This window comes from Equus caballus, chromosome 7 (genome assembly GCF_041296265.1).
Source record: "Equus caballus isolate H_3958 breed thoroughbred chromosome 7, TB-T2T, whole genome shotgun sequence".
NCBI classification, from domain to species: domain Eukaryota; kingdom Metazoa; phylum Chordata; class Mammalia; order Perissodactyla; family Equidae; genus Equus; species Equus caballus.
The window spans coordinates 8308111-8331394 of NC_091690.1; the positions used below are offsets into that span (position 1 = coordinate 8308111).

Here is a 23284-nt window from a genome sequence, read left to right on the forward strand (position 1 = left end):
CTTCCTCTATTTTTTGTATGTAGGATGCCTCCATAGCTTGACCAATGAGTGGAGTAGGTCTGCACCTGGGATCTGAACCCTCAAACGCAAACACAGGCTGCCAAAGCAGAGCACGTGGAACTTGAACCACTTGGCCACGGGGCCAGCCTCGACATGCTAACTTTTTATAAGCTCATTTACTGTAGGTCTGGGTTCATTTTTTTTTTTTTTTTTTTACTTTACCAAAATCTGTCTTTATTAAAGTGAACAAATCATTAGAGTACTATCCAAAACTTAACGAACAAGGGCTGTAATCTCAGCTTGCCCATTTTCAGTTAGGTAAACGCTGGCTAATAGTACCATTCACCATCTTCATGATTGCGGGTCAGCAAGGGTCAGCTCCGTATTTGTAAACCTTACTTTAGCAGAAGACAGACTTGCATATTTCAGTGCTTTTAGTGAACTGGTATTTTCAGTAAACTTTTTCTGAGCAGCAAGGAACAAGAGCTTTTTAAGAAATCTTAGAATTGGATATAAACGTTGGCAGTAGACACATCAATAAATATCATACAATTTCTCAAATGAAAAAGATTTCCCTAATACGAGTTCCTTTCCTAAAGACATTCAAACACCCTGACCTGAGACCCAAGTCTCAGTCCTATAATCTCACGAGATTACAGCTGGCCAACATGAGGGTGTCAGGTCATGTGCAAAGGGGGTGAGGTGAGAGGCGAGAGAGCAGAGTAAATCACTTTAATTCACACTGAAGGAGAACTTCAAGTCAAAGGAATCCACCGCCTACAGGCACATCCCCCGTCTGAGGCCTCCGTGGTTAGCAGGGACCCCAGCAGCCAGGAGTAACTGAAAACGGTGTTTCTTCCTCCATTCTTGCTCCACCTGGCATCCTCTGTGTGCTGGGAGCTAAGGGAGGGTTTTCTTTTGTTGTTTAGAAGCTTCTTTGTAAAAGGTCTGTGACTTTGCACACTTCGTACCCAAATGGATTAAAATAATAAATATCGATCCCCTTGGCACACGTTCAGACGCAGCCCGTGCCAGTGTCATTTATGAGTCTGGGTCTTCTTTGGTGCTGCAGGCCACTTGGGCTGCCACAGGTGGTTGTGGATAGTGAGAGCATCCACACTGACGGACATGGTTTTGGCTGGGATCAGGTTAAACTGTTTCCGGTCTGAGCTGTATTTATACAGTTTGTCGATCATTTTCTTGGTAATGCTCTTTGGCCCCATTCCAGTTAATTTGTAGATTTCCTCAGTGTCTGGATAGCACCAGTAAAGTGCCCCGAACTGGCAGCCGGCATCACGAAACAGTATGATGTAGTGATTGGTGTCACACTTCTCTAGCTCCTCTAATACTGAATTCTTGTGAGGTTCATTCACTTTTCCAGCCAGACAGCAATTGGACGCAGCATTATGAACGATCGGTTTGTTGGATTTGTTACTGGGCTCCTTAAAGAGCTTGGGACCTGTGTACTCGGCCACCGAGGCGAGGGAGGACGCTGCAGACGCCGTCTCCCAGTCTCTGTCTGTGCTTCTGCTCGGGTTGCGCCTTAATACGGGCAGGGTTTCCAGGGACTCGACTCTGCGCTGGGAAGGCGTGCCCCCTGAATGAATGCTCTCGGGCTCAGTCGTTGCTGCGGAGGCCAAGGACAGGCCGGAGCCCAAGGACAGGTTGGAGCCCGACTGGGCCCGGCTCAGGTTATCAGGGGTTGAGGAGCACTTGGTTCCCGAGTCGCTACACGACTCTTCCCGATGGACTGACTTTGGCCGCGGCTTTTTTGGCTTCGATTTAGGTTTTCCCAGTCCTTGTTCTTCTAACATCTGTTGCTGCTTCCTCCGCGAGTATTCCTGTTTGATGAGCTCTGATCGCGCCTTCTCTTCCTCCTTCCGTATCCGATCTTCTTCGGCTTTACGCCTGGCCTCGTCTCTCTTGAGCTCTACTTCTATTTCCAGCTGCTGCTTCAGGAGGAAGGCCGCCCGCTTCCTGGCGAGCTCATCTTCCGCCTTCTGTTCATCCTTAAAGAAGACGACGACTTCCGGCTTCTGATCGCCGTCAGTGCTGAGGTCCACAGAGCTCTCGTGGCCTTCCCTCTCTCCGTCCTCGTCAGGGGCCTTCAGGTCTGAGAGGTCCACCTCGATGAGGCTGGCCTTGCTCCTCGGGGGCTCGTCCACAGGCCCGTTCTCCTTGCCGGAGCCAGCCGGGGCGCTGAGCCCCGCCTCCTTCTCGCTGCCGTCCAGAGCCTCTTTGAGGCTCGTTTGTTCCAATATAGTGTTTGCATCTTTGGAGGAGGACAAGACAAATGTCTGCTGATTGCTCTCATCATGGAGCCTGTAACTGTCGAAGAAGCACTTCTCATGAGGGTCACTCCCTGGGTCTGCACCACAGTCCCAGCCCGGGTCAGAGGGCGTCCGAGGAGGGAAGGACCGTAAGTAGGGGAGAATCTCTATACTGGGCGTCGGGGTCTTGCTCCGGGAGGAACCCTGCTGTCTGTCTTTCGGGACCTTCAGGTCAGCCTGTCTTCCTGAACGGGAATTCCGACCCTGACCAAGACGAGGGGGTTTGCGGTGACCCGTCACTCCAGTGGGAGAGAGTGGCTCAACGAAGTGGATGGCTGCTTTGACTCTCTGGTCCTGGGAGTTCTTAGAATGTGGAGCTGGTGCTGTGGGGGATTTCATAAGCAGCTGCTCTTGCTGCTGAGAAATCTTCAGAATCGCCTGCTGCAGTGTGCTGATGGTCTCGTTAAGTTTCTCAGTAGAAAGGTCGCACTCGCTCACGTCCCCCACCTCCCCAGCGCCGTCTTCCAGGAGAGCAGCAGAGAGCGCTTTGTGCTTCTCCAGGTCGTGGAGAGTGGCAGGGTCTTTCAGTTTATGCTGCTGAATGAAAGCCAGGCTTTCCCTCTCCACGTCTTGAGACTCACTAAGGAGATCCTCTCTCCTTTGTTCCTTAACAAAAAATTCTTCCATCTTGGAAACGCCACCATCAAAGTCCTCTCCGTTGTGCTGAGAATACTCTCTAGCGAAGTGTTCTGGTTTAAGCGGCTGGGGGACGACATCAGCGTTGCCTTTCTTGACCACGTGCAGGAAGGCTGCCTTCCCCAGCTTCAGTCGCTGCCTGGCGGACAGAGTCTCCATCTTCTTCTTCTGCGCTTCGATGGCTCTCCGTTTCTCCTCCAGCTGCATGTGGAGCTGCACCAGTTCGGACGCCAGGAGGCTGACGTGATCCTTGCTCTGCCTGCTCGGACTCTGCTCTCTCCTTTGCTTCCAGGTCGTCAGTGGGGGCGGGCAGCTCTCTGAGCCATCGGGCGTGGTCTTCTGGGAGCTGCTGGTGCTGGACTTGGTCTCACAGCTGTTGAGCCTCTGGAGCTTCCTTTCCGCGAAGCTGGTCATCTTCACGCTCCCGCTCGCCATGGAGACGCTGCTGATCTGAGAGACGGTGCTCAGACATGGGCTCGAGCGGCCACTGGCGTCATCCTTGTCCTCATGATCTTTCACTTTCAGATCCTCGTGCAGCTTTGCTGACTCCTCCTCACCGACATACTTAGTGATCACCACAGGGTGGTCCTCACCAAGTAAATTGTGCTCAGCTTCCTCTAGATCTGCAATGTCCGAGTCGGAGTCCTGCCTCAGGACAGTCCATGGCTCTGGATCGTGGGCGTTGGGACTTTTTGCACAGCTAACATAGAACCTGCCCTCCATGTATTCATTGGCTCTGGCTACATGAAGAAAGAAGCCGCCGGCAGACTGTCCCTGAGATAATGGATCAAAACCGCCACTGGCCAGAGGCCTACCACAGGCTTCCCCCACCACCTGCGGCCCTGCCTCAGCAGGCACAGGGTCCAAACCCACAGGAAGTTCTGAACAGATGGGAGTGAAAGTCTTATTCAAGTCTCCACTGACATGACCGCTGGATGCCTTCTTCCACAGCAGAGGCTTGTGGCCCTCGCTGGACTTCTTGGAGGCGAAGCTCCTTAGCTGCCCTTCTCCACACTCATCCTCCTTGGTAATCATCTGCTTCTCTTTAGCTGGCCTAAGCACGACTGGCATCAACGGCTCCAAGAAGAAACTGTCAGGCTTACTTTCTAAGGTGTCCGCCAGTCTCTGGGGAGATCGGGCACTTGCCATCAGGCCCAGCTCACCGCTGTGGGGAGCCACATCCATTCTAATGATGGCCACAAGCTCTTCATCCTCATCCTCAATATCGACATTGTTCAGGAGGCTTTTCCCATTGGTCTTTAGGGTTGTGGGGTGCGGCTGGTTCTGTGGGGTCAGATTAACGATATTGGATGCCAAACTATCCTTGCTGATGGGGCGGGCCAAGCTGACGCTGTCACCAGAGCCAGGGTCCAGATCGCAGCTCGCAGCATGATGAAGAGCAAAGGGTGCTGGCTGAAACACAGGCCTGTTCTTCTTCTCTGGGCACGCTGCTGCTGCACCTGGTGGCTGACCATCAACTCGCGTTAAAGAATTACATCGGTGTTGCTCATTGGGGGACTCCTCTCCCTGCATCGTCTTTTGCTGTTTCTGTCTCAGTGGCAATAAAGGATGTGATGGGCTAAAGGCAGAGGCCCCTTTCCCCAGATGTTCAGACTCTTCGGGGTGCAGGTGGTGCCTGTGACAACCCTCGGCTGGCGGCTGGGTGGGGGGCTGCAGATCAACCAGGCTTGCTGCTGCGGGGCTCCCCAGGAAGCTGTGCTTGGTGGCATTGGAGATAGGAACAGGAGGCCGACTGCTTTTTTGGTGTGACACTGTTTTAGCATCTTTCAGTTCCTGAACATCCGTGGGTTGAACAAAATCTGGTTTGACATTCTCAAACCACCGGAAGAGTTCAGCAATAAAAACCATAACATTGGGTTTCAACACTAAGGGCGCATACAGCATATCTTCTAAGGTGAGATAAAAGCATTTGTTAAGATACTCATTTGAGAATTCTCTCAGAAGCCGAATATTATACAGACTGTCAGCCATCGATGTTACCTCGTTCAAGCATATATCATCCAGCTTCATCTGCTCTGGGCAGTAGTAGTGGACCACAGCCGAGAGAGCAGCCCCATCGCTGCTGTCTCTCATCAGGTCCTCCAACAACGGGAAGTAGGGCGGCTGCCTCGCAGACAGGTGCTCTCGGCGATAGTGCACCTTTTGATGATGGGCTGGACTTTCCAACAACTGTTGTTTTAACTTCACTTCTTTCTCTGTTATCTCTCTCATTTTAAGATTTACCTTGTTGACCCAGAACACCATGGCATCCTCGAGGTCATAGGGAAGCTCCTTCGAGGCACTGAATGTCGAGAAGCGCTTGACGCTGGCCACGACCTTCTTGATGCTGATCATCTCCACGGTGTAGGCCATCATGAGGGCGTCCACCATCGCCATATGGGCACTCATCTTTATTGGTGCGCGGCTGAGGTCGGGGTCCGTCACGGGGGTGTCATCGCTCTCCATCACGTAAATCCCTTTCCGGGACAGGGCCTGGATGACAGACTGATGTCCCTGTAAGGAGGCCACCTGGTCACCTTTCAGGATGAGGCTGCAGACACGGCAGTACAACTCGCTGGACAGCAGGAGCTTGATGACAAGCGGCTTGATGTGCTCCTGCTCATACTGGTCGATGTAAAAGGGGTCCCTGAGGTCCTCGGGGATGTTATCTCACAGCCGCCACCAGCGCCGCCACCACGGGTGCTGCTGCCGCATGCTGCGGGGCGGGGGGCGGCGAGGCGGGGGCACGGGCCGGTCCGCGGGCCCTGGGTTCATGTTTTTAAAGGTAGGATTTGTGTCCTACTTTTTTCACACCATTGTGCCTAGCATAGTGTCTATCATAATAGATGTTTGATACATTTGAATAAAAGTCTATATATGAGATGAGACCATTGCTTACATGTAAGTGTCCTGCTTTTTTCCTGATACAGCCTTCATGGTGATCAGTTTTCCATGCTTCACTGAGAGAAAATCTCTGCAGGACAGAAGAATCTTCCTAAAATCTGGCTCTATTTTGCATGAAATCCTAAAATTGTAGGGGATAAGGCCTCTGCCCTATTTATCTTTTCTCTCTCTCGTGTGCTATGATTCTTCATTTGCATTGCAAAGCTGTTGTTCTTTTTTCTGCTTTGGGTTAAAATTACTTTACATATCTATTTCTCATTACATATTATTATCTTGTTGAAGCCAGACACAGATCTTAATCTTATGTCATCCATAGCACTTAGCATAGTGCCTCACAGATATGAGAAAGCTTGTTAAATTGCATTACACTGATAGTAATCACAAGGGTTGGAAAACAGGATGTTTTAGAAATGATTAAAAGAACATGGATTGTTTATCTTAAACAAAAGATCAAATGCTATTCTAAGAGTCTACAAATCAATAAAGATTTTATATCCCCAGTGGGAGAAATGGAAGGTGGTAGCAGAGTGGGGTGGTTACTGACTTCTCCTAACTCTCTTTGTGGTTTTGGACAGAACAGCCAAAGACACACATTCTTTCTGCGCTTTCTGGTTATTTGGGCAAAGTATTTTTGGACAATTTTACCTCATTGGCTCTACTAGGCTCTAAAGAATTCAATCCTAACTTCTACCCATATTTATGATTGGGATGCTATGGTTTTGCAAAAGGAATCACTTATTACGTATGATTGTTCTGCTTTTTCAGTCAGATTACCCTTATGAGCTTAACTTGTTTACTATTTTTCACTGAGGCAGATCCAATATTTTATCAATCTTATTTTATTCAATAAATATTTATTGAGCACCTACTCTGGGTCATGTCGTCAGATTTATACCAGAGATCTAAAAGTGAATAAAATATAGGCCCTGCCCTTGAAGGGCTAATAATCTGTAGAAGAATATCAAAGTAAAAGAAAATTATATAACAATATAATGTGTGATGATAGGGAAATGGATCCGTTAAGTTCTGTGGGAGCACATGGATGGGAAGGAAATAATTTGTCTATGTAAGTACTATCCAACAGAATTATAATGCAAGCCACATATAGTAAAATTTTCAGTTTTCTAGTAGTCATGTTAAAAAGGTAGAAAGAAGTGGGTGAAAACAGCTTTAATAATACATTTTATTTAACTCAGTATAAAGTAATTAATGAGACAGTTTACATTTATATTCTATTTTTGTTTAGTTAAGCCTTGAAATTCAGGATACATTTTATACTTCCAGTGCATCTCAATTTGGATTAGCCACATTTCAAGTGCTTGATAACAACATGTGGCTAGAGGAAATTTTAGATAATTTGATAGTGAGTTGGTTCTTGAAGGCTGAAGAAGAATTCTCAGATCTAAGAGATAGGATGGAGTATCTAGGCCTTGGGAACAGCATATGCAAAAGCACAGAGAAATCCAGATGTGTTGGCAAAAGTTCCACATGTGTGGGCATGAGAGAGAATTAACCCAGAAAGAAAAGTTGAGACTAAAGCCTTTCATTTATCCTTGAAGACCTAATAAGACTTTGTTTAGTAGCTAAGAACTCATTATAATATTATTAGTTCTAATAGCTAATAATATTATCAATTTGTTGACTTATGCAAATATGTATACAGCACTTATTACATGTCAAGTGATTTTCTAAGCACTTTTTACATATTAGCTTGTTTAATTCTTGCAACAATTCTATGAGGTAGGTACCATTATTAGCTGACCCATTTTATAGATGAGGACACTGAAACATAAGGAGGCCAAATAATTTGCCCAATGGCCCACAACTAATAAGTAGAACAAACAGAATTTAACTCCAGAATCTGTGCTCTTAACTGCTATGCTATTTTAACTCAACAAACCTCTCCCTACTCTGGACTATATGAACCCAGTGCTAAATTTAAATGTTCTCTATCGATCAGTAGAGGCTAAACGTTTAAGAACTATCAAAGTCGTAAAATGAGCTAATGAAGCAAATTTGTTCTCCTCAAAATAAAAGCTGATTGAAAACTAAGTAAAATTCGAAGTTGTAAAAACAAATATGGTAAACAGTTCATTATATTTTAGGAATGTGGTGCATGCTATATAAATAGCGCCTAATGTTATTTTAATAATAAATAAGATGAATACATTTAAAAAACTTATTTCACCCAGGTAGTTTCTATCAATTCTCTGAAATACAAGTGAACAAAATAGATCTATGTTACCTATAAGAAACACTCTAAAATATAAGCAGTTTGGGAGTAAAAGGATGGGAAAGTTATACCACGCACACACTAACCAAAAGAAAGCTGATGTTGTTCTATCAATATCAGGAAGAATGCAGACTTTAAGCAAAAATATTACTAAAGAGGGGCATATTATAATGATCACTAACTAAACTCACCAGGAAGTTATAATATTTCAAAAGTTTTATTTATCTAATTACATAGCCTCAAAATATATGAAGTAAAAATTGACAGAATTAAAAGAACATTAGAAAAATCTATAATCATTGTGGGTGAATTCAACCACCTCTCTCAGGAACTGACTGAAAAAGTGCCGACGTGCAAGCTGTAGGAATACAGGAAATTTGCCCATCACATTTAACAAACTTGACATAATTGACTTATATGGAACTTTGTACCCCTCGACTGCAGACCACCCATTACTTTAAGTACACACAGAAGTTTAGCAAAAATTGATCATATCCTGCGTTAGAAAGCAAGTCTCAATAAAATGCAAACAATTTAAATCATAAGAGTAAATTCTCTAACCAAGTGGACTTAGGCTAGAAGTCAGTAACAAAAAGACATTTTAAATTTCCCTATGTTTAGAAATGAATAAACATACTTATCAATAACACGTATATCAAAGAGGAAATGACAATTGAATTTAGAAAACTATTTTGAATTGAATACATCAAAAATTCAACTTATCAAAACTTGTCGAATGCAGCTAAAACATGCATATGTTTATTTTAGAAAAGAGAAAGTTTAACAATCCATAAGCTAAACATCCATCTCAAGAAACTAGGACAATACCAGCAAATTAAACATAAGTAAATGGTAGAAAGAGTGAATGAGAAGAAATATAATAAAACTGATAAAAATACTAAATATTGATTATTTGAAAAGATCGATAAAATCAACAAACAACTGTCGAGACAAAAACTCTCCACATTGAAACTTCGTAAATGGTAGAATAGTGCTTTGGTGTCCCTCTCTCTCTCTCTCTCTCTCATTTTCTCTCTGTCATTGGTAAGATTAATTTCAAAGTTGAACTTTCTTTGCGTCATAAACATGGGGAAAAAAGGCTTTAATTGAGCTATGAAAAATATTTAACACTTTCTTTTTATTTCTCGTCATTAACTAAGTTATGCACATTATTTGATGTATCACACATTGCTAGAATATTGCTGTTGTTTTGCTCCTTGCGTTTTCCTCTTGCCTCTTCCAGTGGATGGTTGTAGCCTTCCTGGGATTTTCAGAGTAATATAGTAAAAGTAGAGAAAAGTCTGGCTCAAAGAATCTTAGGAAACTTTACAGGCTTCACAATATTCTCTAGTATTGTGAAAGCCTGTGACCTCAAACAGAGCCTAATAAATAGATAAAGTCCTTATCAAATGGCAACATTTTCATGGTGTTCTTTCAGTTCAGTGCTCTTCTGAAACAAGACCAATCTATATACCACATTTGAAGTTGTTTTTCCTTAGCAATCCCAGGGAATATCATATTTTTGAAAGCCCTTGACATGTTTTGATATATCTGATTCAACTATTAGCAACTGAAAACACTCTTATTGGTTCTATATACTTTAACACCTGACATCAAGGATATGGTAGGTCCATGCATAGTTTCTGTCTTGACATGCATCATAGATAACACAGATAGACAATTTAAATAAATCCAACATGACAGATATGGTTATGCTCAAAGAAGGTCTCAGCTATAAGAGGAAGGCTTAAACAATCAACTCTAGATGTTCTCTAATCACAGAAGGAGACTAAAAATAGTTTAAGTTAAAAGGAATATCATCAGATAGCACAAATCACAGATAAGAAACTGCAGTCTGTTAGAGCTTAAAAGCACTTTTGAAGGGACGATAAGGAAGAGGAACACAGCCCAAGTCAAGCATAAAGTGTCCACGAAGGGTATTTTAATTATTTTGTGGAGTAGTATGATAATGCTAATTCTTAAATTTTTACAGAAGAGCAAAAGAATTGCCAAGACAAATCTGACAAAAATTAACAAGGTTAGAAACCTGCCTGCAAAATATCTAGACTTATTTCAAAGGTGAACTAAGACAATGTGGTATTTGCACGAGGATGGATATATGACACAATGGATCAGAATACAGATCCCAGAAGCCTAAATCAGACTTAGATATGACAAATATGGAGAAAGATATTTCTTAGATAAATAATATTAGGGAAATTGATTATATCGAATCATATCAAAAGATATTCATTCCAGGCAAATGAAAACTTAAATGTAAATATCAAGACTATGCGAATTTTAGAAAATAACATAGGAGAATTTCCTTATGATATCATGATAGAAAAGTATTTTCAACAAAACTCTGACAGCACAAACTATAAATGTAAAGTGTGATAAAATATATTACATTAAAAATAATATCTGCTCATCAAAGATAGTATTAAGAAAGTGATAGCCAAATTTTGAAGAAGAGATTTCGAATGCATATAACATGACAGATGATATGATCTAGGATATATAGTATATAGTATTTATATATACACATTTAAATAGTGTATATGTTTATAGATATATGTATTTTTTTCTATAAGTGATAAGTAAAGTCCAACAGCCCTAATGAAAATAAACCAAAATTATGAACCAGTATTCTACTGTCAAATGTCCAGTAAACAAATATATTTTTAGTCTAACTGGTAATTAGGGAAATCACAAGGAAATGCCATTTTACACATACCTTATTGGGAAAATTGTCTGACTATAAAAATGTTGGTAAAAACACTTGGCAAAGTGAGTTTCTTATACTCCTTCCAAACCACTTCAGAAAACAATTTGCTATCATCAAATAAAGTTGAAAATAAGCCTAGGTTACGATGCCATAATTTCATTCATGAGTATGTAGCTAATAGAAAATTTTGCACATATGCACCAAAAAATGAAAAAGAAAGTTCAGAATAATCTTGATTGGAAATCAAAAAGTCACCATAGGGGAAAAAATATCCATATTTTGGGATATAACTCAGTAGTACAAATAAATCTGCTGTATGCACTAAAAATGACGTACCTCAGAAACATAACATTATTTAAAATAAAGCTAGTTGAAAAAGAATATACAGAGTAGGGTAAAACTTATAATGTGTAAATAAGCAAAACAATATATTAATCATACATGTATACACTTGTATAATTATTAAAACAATAAAATGAATGAGAAACACACCATTTAAGAAAGAAGTTTCTTCTGTAAAGAGGAAAGAAATCCTAGTGACAAATGGTACATGGTGCTTTTCAAAATTGTTTAAATTTTGGTTTCTTATCCTGGTTAGTGAGCTATTAATTTTGTTATTATTCTTTGTGCTTTACATATATGTTTTACAGGTCCTTTTTATATATGACTTTCATAAAACAAACTTTTTAAAAATCTTAAAAGAGAGAGGGAGCACAGAGTGGTTAGTTTGAGAGAAGATTTGCAACAGTGAGCAGAGATCATCCTTGTCTAATAAGTAAAGCAAAGAAGCATAATTTCCCAGATTGTATTCTCTTGGATAATACAAATTCTCGTTGGTTGCCACCATCAGGCAACACGGTTTTTTATGCCAATTAGGGGATCGCACTCCATCCTCTGGGGAGATATAGCACCATGACTGGATACAAAGTTTGGCCTTCTTGTCACCTTTTGCATCCTTAACCAAGCACCCTGGTGCAGGTTCAAAGTGTAGTATCAAATGTGACTCCTATGGTAGAATTCTAAAACCCATAGATTGATTTTCTATACTTTTTGATGAAGAACATGAGCAAAGGCACAAGAAAGCAATATATCCTGTGTAGACTGCTGTGTAGCAGCAGAGCTTGGGGAACACAGAAGCCCAGCAGAGTCTAGACAATACCAACCTGAACCAGAAGTGGACTGTCGTAGTCAACACTTCACTGAGGGAGAACTGAAATCTTATTTGAGCTCCGTCTCATGACTTTTCAGTTGTTCTGTATAATTTTATAGCCAACTACATATTATTCTTATCCCATAACTAGCCGTTTTTGCTAATTATTTTTGTTTACAAATAACTATTAAAAATAATTTTTATTTGGGGCTGGCCCCGTGGCCGAGTGGTTAAGTTCACATGCTCCGCTGCAGGCGGCCCAGTGTTTCGTTGGTTCGAATCCTGGGAGTGGACATGGCACTGCTCATCGAACCACGCTGAGGCAGCGTCTCACATGCCACAACTAGAAGGACCCACAACGAAGAATATACAACTATGTACCAGGGGGCTTTGGGGAGAAAAAGGAAAAAAATAAAATCTTTAAAAAAAATAATAATAATTTTTATTTTATGACAGTTTTAGATTATAGAAGATACAGTATAGAATACAGAAAATTGCAAAGATAGTACAAAGACTTCCCATATTCCCCACATCCAGTTTCACTATTATTGATATCTGATAAGGTTAATTTGTGTATTGGGAGCCACAAAATGGGGGCCGCCCCAGTGGCCCAGCCCACACCACAAACCTAAACCTAAGTCAGCCTGCACTTACAGGAAACACCTGTCAAGGAAACCAACAAACACCAATCACAATCCTCCAGCTCGGCTGTAGCTAGCTTACGTTACCCTAGAAAATAGGACCTGCTACCTTGTTAGGAAATCCCTGAGCTCCTAGCCAATCATGCCTTGTTTCAGCATTGCCTCTTCTAACAATCCATAAAACTCGCTCTTGCCCAAATTTCCTTGGAAAGAGTGTTCCACTGCTTGTGAGGCACTGGACTCCCCCAATCCTTGGGTTTTTTCTTTTGATAAAGGACATCAAACTCATTACTGAATTGTTTTAGTTTTGTTTTCTGACTCACCTTATATTAGTACGGTACACTTGTTGCTATTAATGAACCAATATTAATAAATTGTTAAACAGTATACTGTATTCACATTTCCTTACTTTATACCTAATGTCTTTTTCCTATTCACGGATCCTGTACCATATTACATTTAGTAGCCATTTCTCCTTATGTACCCTTGGCTACGACAAGATTCTCAGATTCCCTGATTTTGGTGATTGAGAGGTTTGAGGATGACTCTTCAAATATTTTGTAGACCATCTCTCAGTTGGGACTTGTCTAGGTGTTAGACTGAGTTACGTGTTTTTGGGGAGAAGATCACAGAAGTAAAGTGCCATTTTTATAACATCATTTTGAGGGTACACTATGAACACAACTTATTATTGTTGATGTTAACCTTGATCACATGGCCAGGGTGTTGATTGTCAGATTTCTCCACTAAAGTAGTTCTTTCCCCCCCTACCCATACTATACTCTTTGGAGGGAAGTCGCTATGTGTAGCTCACACAAAGGAATGGAGAATTATATTCCAGCTTCTTGAGGGTGGAAAATCTAAAGAAATTACTTGGAATTCTTCTGAGTGGAAGATTTGTCTATTATCCCCCACCTATTATTTATTACATCATTTATTCATCAGTATTGACCCATAGATATTTCTCTTATACTTTAGTTTATAATCTAGTATTTATTTATTATGTTGTTTAGATTATTCCAGCCTTGGTGAGTAGAAGCTCTTTCAGTTGTCTCTTGTGTCTTTTTGACATACTCCATTATTGTGTTTTTATGATGCACAGGCTTACTTTCTGGGACTATAAGACACTCCAGGTTCATCCTTTACATTTTCTGTCCCAGTCATAAAGTCATCCATTTATCTAAGGATCTTTGGTTCCTTTTATTGGAGAATATTAGAAACCAGTATGTGGGCACAGGCATGATCTTTGCTACCAAGGGGTCATTGCTTCTAGCCCTCTTAGCTAACAGAACAAGGAGATAAGTTGGAAATACTAATCCATGTATACACACATGTTTATACATATTTCTATATATAATCATCCACATATATTAGGATGAACATAGGTTCATCCTAAGGTCTCCAACTCTAATCCAGCACCACGTGGATCATTCAATCTTTTGCTCTTGCTTATCTGTAACTTCCCTTTCAAACAGTGAGAAATCTGACCCTAGCACCCATCAACATTTTCTTTTCAATTTCAGTATAAGTGTACAGCAGTATCAGAAATATTACCCATATCCCATGGGAAACAAGTTTATCAAGTAGAGTAGGGTGCTTATGTCCTGCTCCTTTTGCCTTTAATCTTCACTTTAGATGTCACTGTTTTCCAACATTACTTAAATCATCATCTTATTCTGTCATCCATTTTGGTGACATTGTTTCATACATACGTAACAAAGTTAGATTGTTTCTTTATTGTCTGTTTTCCATCCTGATATTCCGTGTCCTCCAAAATTATCTTTTAGTTTGTGTCCATTAAGATTTACTCTTTGTGAATGAATGGCTTCTGACAAATGTATAGTGTCATGCATTCACAATTACAGTATTATACAAAATATTTCCTCTACCCTAAAAATTCCCCTGTTCCTCACTTGTTGAACCTCTCCTCTTCCTCATCTTCATTGTTTTGCCTTTCCCAGAATATACAATTGGACTCTTAATAGTATGTAGTTTTTCACATTTGTAACCACCGCTGACACAGGAAGGGTTAATAATCACTGGAAAAGGCTTGCCAATAAATTGTGACCTGGAGGTGAGACGACCGGTTAGCCAAAGACGGGTAAGATCTCCAGTGGGAGGCAACCTAAGCTAGGCATGGTTGCCCAGGGGCACAGATGGAGACACGATATTGGGAGCAGGAGGGGCCATTGCCTAGGAGGGCTTGCATGCTCCAAGATGAAAATATACGAGCACAGCAAGAACATGATAATATCAAAACAGAGGCCGAAGGAGGGCTCCTTGAGAAATCACTAAGAATTCTTGGCATCCGCTAATTACATTGTCCAGAACACCTGTGTATGTTTAACAGATGCAAGCTATGTATATATTGAAACACTGGTTATAATAAACTCAGAGTGGCCATCAGCCCTCTCCACATCTATCCTGGTGTGTACATTGGATCACGACACCGACAACATTGATTTCTTTCACTTGGCAATATGCATCTAAGATTGATCCATGTCTTTTTGTGGAGTTTTGTAGTTCATTTATTTTTGTCCTTGAACAATATTCCAATGTATTGATGTACCATATTTGATTATCCATTCACCTACTAGAGGACATCTTGGTTGCTTGAGATTTTGATGATTATAAATAAAAATGCTATAAACATGTAGGTTTTTGTGTAGCTGTTCTTTATAAAATTGAGGAAGCTCCCTTCTGTACTTTATTGAGAATTTTTATCATGAATAGGTGTTGGATTATCTTAAATACCTTTTCTGAATCATTTGATATAACCATCGACTTCTTTTTAGCTTGTTAATTTGGAGAGTTATAACTGATTGAATTTCAAGCCTTGAATCAGCTTTGTATCAATGAAGTAATTATCATTTGTTTTTTTAAATATCATTGATTTACCATCTAATTTTTATTGTTTCTTTTTCTTCTGCTTGTTTTAGGCTTAAATTCCTCTTTTCAAAATTCTGGTTTCCTAAGGTAGAAGCTTAGGTTATTTATTTCAGATTCTTTCTTCTTTTCTAATGTATACAATTAATGCCATAAAATTTCCTCTAAAGATTGATTTCACTCTATCCCACAAATGTTGATTTTTTTTCATTTTCACTTAGTTAAAAATATTTCTTAATTTCTCTTGAAAGTTCTTCTTTGACTTATGGGTTATTTAAAAGCATGTTGTATACTTTCCAAATATTTAATGATTTTATAGCTATATTTCTGTTAATAATTTCTAGTTTAATTTCACTGTGGCCTGAGAACATACTTTGTATGATTTCTATTGTTTTAAATTTGTTAACATGTGTTTCAAGGACCAGAATAATGTCCATCTTGGCAAGTGGTTCATGTGAGTTAGGGAAGAATGTGTATCCTGCCATTATTGGATGGATTATTATCTAAGTGTCAATTAGATCAAAATGATGGATAGTGCTATTCTGGTCAAATATATCCTTTCTGATTTTCTACCTGCTTAATCTAGGAGTTACTGACAGAAGCTTGTTGAAATGTCATACTATAATAGTTAATTTTTCTATCTCTCCTTTATGTTCTATCAGTTCTTTTTCCATGTACTCTGTTGCTCTGTTGTCAGGGGCATAAATATTTAGAAATTTTATGTCTTTCTGAGAATTGACCATTAGTAATGCCACTTTTTATTCCTATTTTTCCTTGTTCTGAAGACTATTTTGTTTGAAATTAATATAGCTAATCCAGCTTTGATTAGTATTAGTATGGTACATCTTTCTCCATTCCTTTACTCTTAACCTGTCAGAGATTTTATGTTTAAAGTGGGTTTTTTTCTGGCAACTAATAATCAATTTATTAAAATAGCTGATTTAAACATCTGCAATGGTCACTTCAACCTCTACTCTTGGCTCAGTACTGATGGAAATAATTTGTTTAACAATCTTGGAAGGACTTTGCAAGCTAATGAGAGACTGTGCATTCTCATGTGGAAATGATCCCCAGTCTCAGAACCTTCATCACATGTAGTTTTTCTAGTGATTCTCAGAACATTCATAGGCATCAAAACTGGCCCTTTCACTTCGAGGTTTCTTCCTTTAGGCTTCTAATCATGTCAGCACACATTTTCTCCTGGACATGTTCTATCAGATAATAGGAACTGCGCTAAATAGGACATCAGTTGAAGATTTTTTAAAAATCTGGCTAGGAGTTTGGCTGTGCGTCATATTTGCTGTAGCTGTAGGCACCATAGGTCACAAATCTCTCTATTGTCCTTGTTCTTATTTTCTCTCTAGACTTTTATCATCCCCAAGTGCTCCTCCTCAGGGAGAGTCTGTCTTGAAGCTCTTTCAGGTATAATTCACTGTTATCGTTGGTGTGATGGTCATGTGTGGTGGAAGGGAAGCATTGTATATCCTTAAGATTAAATATCCATGTTTTAGTGATCCTTTGTCCCTGGGCTGTGACTTTCACAGAGGTTTCTTTCCTTTGTTTTTCCCCTTAGATGAAACAGGAAGGATGGATGGGGTTAGAGTCAGAGAATTGCCCTTCCCCAAGGTGAGATAAGGTTCTGGTAAAGTCTTTTCCCCTGGAGAGTAGAACTTTGTTATAGAGAACACCATGGTGTATTTCACAATGGTTTCTTTTCTCCTTTCCCTGCCAGCACCACAAGGGGATCTTTCTTGGTTCTTCGTGATGAGAAGCCAGTAGGTTCCTGGAGGTAAAATCTACAAAAATGTGAGGCCACGCTAAGACTGCAGCCTCCAGAAATCTCTCACTCCCAAGTTTCTCCACACTCAGCCTCACCATTTCATCATAATTACCATTTAAGTGCTTTCTTCCAGTTCATGGCTCCAGCAGCTTCTACTCCAGCTAACACAATCTCGCCTGTGACTCTCTGGATTTGCTTCTCTCTCCGGATTTCAGGGTGTTGTTTTACCTCACAATCAGAGTTCTCTGGTGGCTTAGAAAAAGGTTGTTGATTTTCAGTGTTTTCATATGCAATATTGGATTGATGACCTCCATGCTTTTAACATGTCAGAGCTAAAACTGGTTGTTTTATAAGGAATTATGGGTAGATATCTGAAACAGGTACACTACATATGAAGTTTGATGTTGAAATTATTATGCCCAATGAATGTTGCTTTATTTTTCAATAAACCTTCTCTGAACCCAAGGCTCTGGGGTGTACCAAGTCAGCTGCAAACAGCCCTGCCACTCTTGAACTTGTGATTCCAGAGGGGACCTTATAAAGATAAAATAAATTATTTTGGCTATTACTTGAATATTATGCACTATAAAAGCATATAAGAAAGGGACTTGTATTTTCTAGAATATCACTTTCTAGAGGAAGTGAAAATTTAGCTGAGACCTGACAAATGATAAAGAGTTTTTCTGGCAAAGAGCACAGAAAAGAATATTCCAGAATGAGGGAGATCATTGTGTTAAAAAGTCTAAAGCAGGGAGTAGATATGATGTTGTTATGACTGTAGTACATAGAAATAAGGCTGGAAGAAGAGAAAAGCAGGCAGGTAGCACCCCTATGAAACAGGATTCTGTCTGTCTTGGTGTGCTACCACCTTTCAGATGCATCAGTAGTCAAGGTTTTAGGATCAGAAACATGATTTGGTGGCCATACTTGATTAAGTATTTGTTTGTGGCTTCAGGAAGTAATTTTCTACCTCAGGTGTAAAAAAATTTCTAATCTCTGAAAGCATAATCCTACATACCCAATGGTTTCTTAAGGCTGTTTTCTGGGTCAAATGAAATAACGATTGAAATAGTACTTTTTAAAATGTGAAGAGTTTGTGCATACTAATGAACTATTGCTGTTGAATATTTCTAAGGTTTGTGCCACTCATTTATTATGTCCCTCACACGTATGATAGGTGGCAAGATAGGGGACTAAGGAGAGAGAGAAGATGACAATTGCCAGTGGCTCACCCAATCAAGGGGTCGGTTCATGGTGCTATGATTTTATAGAGGTCCCTGCTATTGTGATCTGGGTCAGTCTTCAAATGGTACTTCTTCACAAGTGTTCCCCAAAGTTAATGTGCTTCATCTTTAAATTAGATTTCAAGATCCCTGAAATTTTGGGAACATTTAGTCACATGTAGTTTTATTGAGAAAGGAGAGCTAACAGGATGTGCTAATGGACTGAGTGTGAACAACGGAGGGATTGATAAATGATTACGTGATTTACTGAAATTTGCAGGATCTGACAAGGGGAATTCAGTTTGGGGCATGTTGAGTTTGGGATGCCTTTAGAAACCAAATGGAAATAACATGTAAATATTTTTCCTATCCTACTCTAAAGGTTGGGGGAGAGGTCAGGGCAGGGGATTTACGTTTGGTAATCATCAAACTATAGGTGATATATAAAACCAGCAGGACTAGATGGATCATCTGGAGAGAAAATACACATAGAAAACTGACTGGGTTCATGGAGCAAATTCTGGAGCATGGCAACACTTAGAGACTAAGGTCAAGTTTTCTACAAAGTACATTGAGAGGGAAGAACCATCAAGAAGAGAAAACCGCAGCAAGTATGGAAGGCAAATGGAGTAAGCATTTTGAGAAAGAAGGAGTAATCAATGGTGAAATACAAAAATGTTCGGTAATCTTGCAGAAAGCACATTCAGTGAGATAAGAGGGTCAAAAGTTAACCAGAGTGAGTGTAAACAGAAAGTTGTAGGAGAGGAAGTGGAACTATAAAGTAGAAATGCTAAGAGTAAGGATGGTGAGAGAGACAGCAAGACACATTCTAAAAGATATATAATTGTAAAATTATATATAAGCATATTCACATATCCAAATATACAATGTAACCAATTTGTTTATATAAAATAAGAATATATGTATAGATTTTATATTGTATATATAGATGATATACAATCTTGTATAGATAACACATGCCATAATTAGAAGTAGATATGACATGTATTTTGGAAAATAAGTAATTTTAATAGAAACATCAAGTTAAACACTCAAAGAAATTTCCATATTCCAACTTTGTTTTAAAATAAAATATGTACAAAAATTATTTTTATTGAAAAAGACCTCATACTAACCTGAAAAATCTAGACATATCTAACAATCTCTTAAAATGTTTTAATATAATATAGCATTAAATGGCTGCTCTTTACTGATTGTTTTCATCTTTAATGTCGTGAGCCTCTTGAATCGGAAAGCATGTGAATGCAATTTCTCATTTTTTTTCCTCCACTCTGAAGTATAGCAGAAGTAGAATTATTAATGAACTCATGTCCTGCCTCTGTGTTTTTGGGTTGTTGCTGTAGGATAACGATCAAGTTACTCCAACCAAAGGAAAAGCTAAATATTTTTTCCAGATGATTAAATTATCAAAAAACCAATAAGTAAAGCAAACTTGTTTACTGCTGCATGCATAATAAGATATTTTTCAAACTTAAACCACTCAGAAAATAGCCCTGTAATTTTTTTCTATATATTTTCATTTTTTTCTTTGCCATATGACATTTTAATTTATGAAAATTAGAAAATTTGGATAGATGTACTTTAGAAATTACATTGGGCATTTTCTATTCTGGCTTACGTCCCCAAAAAAGACCTCCACATTTTTGAGTCTAAAAAATTTCCACCAGCTTCCAATTTAATAGAGCATGTAGAGTACTTCTCTTGATTAGGAAGTAATTGATTGACAAAATATTGAGATCTGTTTTTCATTTGTAATTAAGCAATACTGTAGGTCCCTTAATTATGGTATACTGATGATCCCTAACTTATTACTAACCTTATCAGACCCATCATTAACAATATTTATTCTTCTTTACATCGTGTATAGATTACTTTTCCACACAGCTAGGATCTTGTGTGATTTCCCCAGAGATGTTACGATGGTTCTTAGAATGTAAGCCATTTCTTTTATGAAAAACAAGGGCTCACAACTGCAGTAACTCAGGCCAATATGCTATATATTCAGTGAAAGATTTATAGCAGTACATGTGAAATGAATTGAAGCGATAGATCAACTCTTATAGCTGATTATTCCCTAGGATTTGGTATCTGAAACTTTATTATTCATGTCTAGTTTCAGGGATTTAAAAGTTAGCTCTTCCATCCTGTTTTGAGGGCCCAATGATGAGGTACTTTACAATTTTTAAATCACATTCATGTACCTGGAATCACTTGCAATATACGTGTTAGAAAGAAAGTTGTATAAATTAGTTTAAGCTCTTATAATCTGGTTCATAACCCTATGATTATGAACCAGAACTTAGAAATCTGTTGGAAATTATTCTTATACATCCTATGGAAATATTTGATATGTTTCTAATACTGATATAAGGGAAAATAGTTCACATACTGAATATATGTATTTCAGCGGGATGAACACTTTAGATAGGAGAAAAAAGTCTATCCTCAACATGGGCAGATCCCTTGGCTTTTTATACGTTGGTCTATCTGCATTATTACATTGCTGCTTGAAGTTCATTCTTTGATAAAGTTAACTATCTTAAGAGAATAATTTTAAAAGATCTATATCTTAGAGTCACATGCAAGCCAATATTTTTTGTGTGGAATCAGAAAAAAATAAACACTTTCTGGGAACTTTTGCAAGATTATGAATTCATGGTAGGTGATATTTATATATTTGCTGTTGAATTTAATGAGTGCTAGACACTGAATTGGGATCTGGAAATATAAAATCGACTAATACCAATTCCTATACTTAAATAGTTGAGCATCTATCTAGTGGGGAAAGCAAATTCACAAATTATTAACCCTACAGCATTAAGAATACTTTTAAAGAGGCTGGAGAAAAGTGCTAAGGAAGCTCAGAGAAGGGAGAAACTAACACTGAGCAGGGACACTTGGAAAGACTTCTCGGACAGGGTGATATCTGGATTGGAGCTCTCCTACCCTCCTCTCCTTTGAATTCCCTCAGAAAATCAGTTATTTCATACGTAAGGAACGCAAAATGCCAAAATTCACATTACAGTGTCCCTTCATTTTGGCACTCTAAAAGGATGTTCATTATTTGGGAGCATGGACAAAAGGCAAATGACTATAGAACAGCTCCCTTAGAAAATTGATGGTGACTTTGGAGTCACATTTTTAATGCTTTTTATCTTGCCAGCTTCTTCCTTCCCATCTTAACAATTTTTATTGTTTGGGAAACTATTTTGGGTACAAAGTTGCACTTACTCATGGCTGCGTAGTCACTGAACTCTTAAAGCTTACTTTTCTAATTTACTTTCTATTATTAGCTGGGTCGGTTACAGTGCAGACATTTTTAGAATCACCTGGAATAGAATATGTCCAATGAAACATTACTCTTTCGAATGAACAGTATCTGATTAGAACAATTTATTTTCTTTGAAAAATGCCTCTAATCTTAGTATAGTATGGCACTAATGGTAAGATTCGAGTTTTAAGATCTATCTGCATGAGTTCTGCCACAGTCACAAGTGAATAGAAATAACAGAACCAACGTTCATTTTCCATGTGAATTCAATAAGAATGGAAATGGACTTGAGGAAGATTTAAAAACAACCAAAAATAAATGAATAAAACTCAACCAAGCAACATTGGTGATTATCTTGGAGCACTGACTATCTCCTGTAGAAGGAAGCTGATTATATTTTGAATGACCTACATCGGGCAATCTGATTGCCCAGTGTTGTGACCCCGCTGCAGGCAGGTGCCTGGTGTCAAGAGAGTTTAATTGTTCCTTCTGAATGTACAGGTTTCCACTCCCTGAATGAAAATGAAGTGGAAAAAAAAGGGGGGGGAGGGTGAATACAGAAGCTTAAACCTGATTATTAATTTCAAACTGTGAAATTCCTATAAGCCCCTTTTCTTCTTTCCACTGATTTTATAATGGTTCACAATTTTCCTGTGTGGGGCTAGTAATTCTGCTTTGCTCACCTAATTTAAACAGCACTGTTTGACATTTTGGGGTTATCTAATAATGGAGTCAGCCAAGCAGTCAGCTTTAGTATTATGCATTTCATGAGTGAGAGGGAAAAAAAAAACTTAAAAGACAAGTTGGTTTGGTTTAATTTCATTGGATATTAGCATTGTTCAAAAGCAAAGCAGTATTAGTGACGGAAAGTAGGTTAAAACATTGCTGGTTTGCTAATAAGGAAAAGTATTTTTTTTCCAAAAATGACAATGCTATTGAATGAAACTTTAACATGCAAAGTAGCAAAATGCTTTGTCTTTATGAGTCTCTTGATTTCTGAGTAATAGATTCATTAGGGGATGAGAGAAGCATAAAAAGATTATGGGTTTTAAAATGACTGATTAGTGAAAGAGTAAATAGCAGCAGGATTAAAAGGAGGCAAAAAGGAGATGGTGTTCTTTCTTCTCTCTGGGGAGGGAAAGTGAAGGAGCGGAAGTGAGTCTCAGCACAGTTTAAATGGGTAATTGGGCATGTTCCGAAGTGCTGTGCAGTGGTATTTAATGAAATTCTAAACTCTACCTCCTCTCATTAAGTTGATTCATGGAGTCAGTAACAGGGGAATAACTGGCAAGTGCGGCCTGCTGTGAAAATGACCACATGTCCCACATCCGTCAGTTTAACCTCTGGAAAAAAGGGCCTAGAGAATGCAGTCTCTTACAGGTCTTCCCCTCCTCCTTTCATGCTGTCACTGCTCTGAGCCTGTGAGTGGAGCACCTGTTTGCTACCCTTATTACCTGGGTATGTCTTACATAAATGCAGAC

The 23284-nt window shown here is 39.3% G+C and overlaps 1 pseudogene; it reads right to left on the reverse strand.

The window, feature by feature from the left end:
- Nucleotides 1-233: 233 nt before the first annotated feature.
- On the reverse strand, nucleotides 234-5630 carry LOC100068095 (calmodulin-regulated spectrin-associated protein 1 pseudogene; annotated as a pseudogene).
- Nucleotides 5631-23284: the final 17654 nt, after the last annotated feature.